The following is a 5,839-nucleotide window of genomic DNA, read 5'->3' on the forward strand; positions in this document are numbered from 1 at the left end:
GTATCAGTTAACGTAAAACAAGGCGCACGCCCGATTCTATCAATTCCTTCGAAATTGAATCGTTTTCGATATGGGATCCATTTCAGTATTCCAGCAGGTGTAACGAACAGTACACACCACGTAAATAGGAAAATTCTGGTGGCTCATGATAGAAATTTTATCCACAAAAGTATTTTTTTACTCTAAAGAACTAAAGAGGATGTATTAACCGAGCGATAGCGCTAGCAAGGTCAATACATCAAGGCCTCGGGGTTCTAAATAAAATATTCACTCCGTATTACACAATGTCATGCAGAAATGCAACTTTTAGTGTTATACCAATAGTAACTAGCATATAATTTTATTTTCATGTATTTTTCTTTTATTAACGGTCAATATGAGGCCGCTTAGACTGGTTGTAACGCCTCAGTTAAGAAAACTAAGTGACTGGTCATTCTTTTCTAGTTTGAAAATATCTTATTAAGAGAAACAAAATTTTGTCTCCAATTCGACAGCTGATTTATATACTTCCAGAACGTACCTGCGTGATGTTATTCCGGCCCTATTAAAAATCGTTTTATTTTTCGGAAAAGAACTGAACCCGCTTAAGTTTTCCATCATACGTAAGTTGACTGTGCGGTAGCTTTTTGAAATCGAATGGACTTTTTTCCTTTTCTTAAATTTGACTATCCGAAAACACTTTTTAGAAAGACGATGCGTGGGTGTCCTATGTTTAAGTGAGTGGAATCGCTGCAGCTGGAGAAAAGTTATAACAAATGAAACAAATAATCCGAATAATTCCTTCAACTTTTATCTTTAAATTTGTTTACTATTTTTCGTAAGGAATTATTTTTTGCTCATGTTATTTCTAATACAAAATTTAATAAAAAATAAGAAGGCAAAAGTTTTGTTTGTTATTGATCTCAGCACAAGCGTTCAATTTTATTTCATCCATCGACTGGCTTTGATGATTTGGAGGGAAAAGCTGGAAAGAACTAAAGGAAAAACTGTGTGCACATATGCAGGAGCATAGTGTTTATGTTTATAAAAGATGTGTACTCTGTCGCTTTTATAATTACTCCTGTCGACTTTTTTCTCGTTAAACGAGAGACGAAGAGACATCAATCTTACCTCTGTGCTTCAAGCGAACACCAACGAATTTTATTTTGGTTAGTTTGAAATGTATTAACTAGAATTAACTAGAGCAAATACAGCTATTTTTTTTTGTCTCATTCAATTTTTCATATTTGTTGAATTTTGTTGCCTATTTTCATACGGGTAAATTTGAAACCATCTGGTAAGAAAAAGATCAGATACGATTGGAACAAGCTTCTCAATGATAACATCATCAAAGACATGTATACTGTTGAAGTCTGCAACCGATACCAAACTCTACAGGACTTACATGGTAATGAGGATGCAAACCAGATGTATGAGAATATCATGACAGCCCATGAAAAAGCTGCAGAAATCAGTGTACCTGTGAAGGCCAAGATAAAGCAACACGTTCCGTGGGAAAATGAAAACATCATAGAAAAAAGGGAAATGGTGAAGAATGCTTATGAGGTATCCTTGAGAAGAAATACCAGAAGCAGTGCTGTAAAACTGGAGGAGGCCAAGCAAGAGCTACAGGAATCTTACGATCGAGAACAAGAGAAGTATGTGAACGAAAAGATTCATGCAATTACTGACGCTATACAACACCAAAAATCCGGTCTTGCATGGGAAACGGTAAACGAGTTCACAAGAAGAAAGGGCACAAACAGGGGTCGAATAAAAGCCAAAATTCCTGAAGACCGTGTCAGTAAATGGAAGTTACACTTCTCAAACCTGCTAGGTCAACCACCCAGTGTCACAATAAAACCAACTGCTTCCATAATACATGAACCTCTTCCCATCAACACGGATAACATAACCATGGAAGAACTGGTTAAAAGTATCAAAGGTTTCAAAAATAACAAAGCACATGGTCTCGACAACATACCAATTGAAGTCTGGAAAACTGGTGCCTTAAATCAACAATTGCTTGACATCTGCAACAAAACATTCAATGGCGATCGACCGAATATATGGGTTAAAAGTGGAATAATACCCCTACCAAAGAAAGGTGACTTGGGTGACACAGGAAACTATCGTGGTATATCCCTAACTGTCACAGCTGCGAAAATCTATAACAAGATTCTATTAGATCGAATAAGACCTCATCTGGATCCTCTGCTCAGGGTGAACCAAAATGGATTTCGTACGGGTAGATCTACACTACCGCAAATTTTAACTCTGCGTAGGCTCATAGAGGGAATAAAAGAAAAACAGCTTCCTGCAATATTGACTTTCGTAGACTTCAGTAAAGCCTTTGATTCGATACATCGTGGGAAATTGATGGAGATCTTGAAGGCATATGGAATTCCAACAAAGATAGTGGATGCCATCAGCATACTCTACAAGGACACCGAAGCACAGGTGATAACTCCTGATGGTGATACGGAATTCTTTGAAATTCTTGCGGGAGTTCTGCAAGGAGACACACTCGCACCTTTCCTATTTATCATAGCCTTGGATTATGCCCTTAGAGAAGCTACTAGAGAAACACACACTGGGTTCACTCTTACACCACGGCAGAGCTCCCGTCATGTAGCAACATACATCACCGACACTGATTTCGCGGATGATCTTGCCCTAATTTCTGACTATCTTGAAGAGGCACAACTTCTCTTATTAAGACTGGAGGTTGCTGCGAAAACAGTGGGTCTGCATGTTAACTACAAGAAAACGGAATACATGCTGTACAATCAACCTTAGGTGATCTTGTCACACTGGCAGGGAACAAATTGAAGCAAGTAGATAACTTCAAATACCTTGGTTCGTGGATACAATCCGGTGAAAAGGACATGAATATAAGAATTGGACACGCTTGGAGTGCACTCAACAAAATGATGAAAGTGTGGAAATCAAACCTAAAAAATCATCTCAAAATAGGTTTCTTTCGGGCCACAGTTGAAAGTGTACTGCTTTATGGTGCTGAATGCTGGACGATGACTGGAAAGATGATGAATAGATTAGATGGTACGTACACAAGAATGCTCAGAGCAGTTCTTGGAGTTTCCTGGAAGGAGCATAAAACCAACAAAGAACTGTACGGCAATCTTCCTAAGATTACAGATACACTGATGATCAGGAGGCTGCGGTTTATAGGACACTGTTGGAGAAAAAAGGATGAGGTGATAAGTGATTTACTACTCTGGGAACCAAAGCACGGCGCAAGAAAGAGAGGAAGACCAGCATTAACATACGTAGACCAGCTGCAAAATGATACTGGTTTGAGCATAGCTGAACTGAAGAACATCATGGAAAACCGGAAGGAATGGATGAAGCTAGTTAATGGAGTTCGAGTTCGCTCGAAATAAGCAAGCAAGCAAATTTGAGAAAGAAGTAATAGAGGCGAGCTTTCGACATTTTTAGCCCCCACCCTGAGTACTCGTTTTGACAAGATATTATTAAAAACTCATTAATCCAATGTTCCCTATCGCTATTACCCAAGGACATCGTGGTAACCGTTTTCTGTTTGTGAGAAAATTTTAACCAACAGCGAGTATAATGCCATGTAAACTCACACAGCAAACGAGTATTAAACTGAAAGTCAATAGACTTCAGTTCAATTAAACATTTTGGCAAAACTACAGACAGCTGAAAAGAAGGGAGGTCTATTTTTATAAGATATAGTTAATTATAAACCGGGTTACAAGCTATTATAGTAAAAGACAGATATTAACTTTTGCTATAAAGAAAAATTATGCGTGAGTTAATAGATGAGAATCTTTTGATTAGAGGTTTCTTTTTCTGTAACTCAAATTGTTCTATTTATCGGATATTTTGCTATCGATCGATCAGATCCTTAAAAACACTGTTTCCTACTAATTTAAAAAGCTTACGAAAATTCAGACAATTCATTCAAACAAAAACAAACAAAAAACGTCGTGAGGCTAATTGAGTGCATGGAAGATACAGCTGGCCCGTCGATCGTCGATCAATTAATTCTTTATTCTTATTGATAATTAAGTACACAAAGCACAAGTTAACGATAATAAGATGCCAAAGCCATCTTTACTAAATTGTGTTTCGAATTTTCATGAGGCGAGTTCAAGACATATCATGTCCCCTCCTCCCACCCCTGATCCCCAAATAGACGTTTTGTTGAGATTACCAAAGAGTACTCAGAGCGTTTCTCTGAAGTTAGATTAACGTTCTGGGCAAGCACTCTAGCTATTACCCAAGATCATGGTAAACATTTTCTGTTTGTAAGAATACCTGACAAATTAACTAGCTGCGAGTGCATTTCTATCTAAAATCGCCGAGCAATGATAATTGAATTCAGCTGAAAGTCGACAGAGAGGATAAGCCGTTGTGGCACGTTGCCATGGTAGCAAAATTTCTGGATCTCAACACAACTGTGTTCCTGCAAATATGGTAGGAAAAAACGAAAAAAAAGCGGTAACAAAACAGGACGCAGGACCAACACATCAACAAAATGACCAGACAAGCCATTGTGGGGCACATGTGCTTACAGAGAGCACCAGAGAATGGGGTATTTCAGCTCTGATCATGCAGTAGTGTTATTTATTTTATGAAGGAGGACAAAAAACGCAATTGCTTGAAATGTCAATTTTGCCTCTTCGTATCAGTTAAGGTAAAACAAGGCGCACACCCATTCTATCAATGAATTAATTCCTTCGAAATTGAATAGTTTTCGATATCGGATCCATTTCAGTATAATTCCCGCAGGTGTAACAAACAGTACACACCATGTAAATAGGAAAATTCTGGTGGCTCATGATAGACATTTTATCCTCAAAAGTCTAAAAGATTTTTTTTAAGTCTGGAGAAATAAAAAAGATGTATTAACCGAGCGATAGCGCTAGCAAGGTCAATACATCAAGGCCTCGGGGTTCTAAATAAAAAATTCACTCCGTATTACACAATGTCATGCAGAATGCAACTTTAAATGTGATACCAGTAGTAACTAGCATATAGTTTTATTTTCATGTATTTTTCTTTTATCAACGAATATGAGGCCGCTTAGACTGTTTGTAACGCCTCAGTTAAGAAAAACAAATGACTGGTCATTCTTTGCTAGTTTGAAAAGATGTCATTAAGAGAAACAAGTCGACAGCTGATTTATATACTTCCAAAACCTACCCGGCATGATGTTATTCCGGCCCTATTAAAAATCGTTTTATTTCTCGGAAAAGAACTGAACCCGCTTAAGTTTTCCATCATACGTAAGTTGACTGTGCGGTAGTTTTTTCTAATCGAATGGAGTTCTTTCCTTTTCTTAAAAGTGGACTATTCGAAAAAACTTTTTAGAAAGACGATGCGTGGGTGTCCTATGTTTAAGTGAGTGGAATCGCTGCAGCTGGAGAAAAGTTATAACAAATGAACCAAATAATCCCAATAAGTCCTTTCACTTTTATCTTTAAATTTGTTTACTATTTTTCGTAAGGAATTATTCTTCGCCCATGTTATTTCTAATACCAAATTCAATAAAAAATAAGAAGGCAAATAGTTTTGTTTGTTATTGATCTCAGCACAAGCGTTCAATTTTTTTTCATCCATCGACTGGCTTTGCTGGTTTGGAGGGAAAGTAGGAAAGAACTGAAGGAAAAACTGTATGCACATATGCAGAAGCATAGTGTTTATGTCTATAAAACATGTGCACTGTGTCGATTTTACTCCTGTCGACTTTTTTCGCGTTAAACGAGAGACGAAGAGACATCAATCTTACCCTCTGTGCTTCAAGCGAACACCAACGAATTTTATTTTCCTTTGTTTGAAATGTATTAACTAGAATTAACTAGAGCAAATA

Source organism: Porites lutea, chromosome 8 (genome assembly GCF_958299795.1).
Source record: "Porites lutea chromosome 8, jaPorLute2.1, whole genome shotgun sequence".
In the NCBI taxonomy this organism is placed as follows: domain Eukaryota; kingdom Metazoa; phylum Cnidaria; class Anthozoa; order Scleractinia; family Poritidae; genus Porites; species Porites lutea.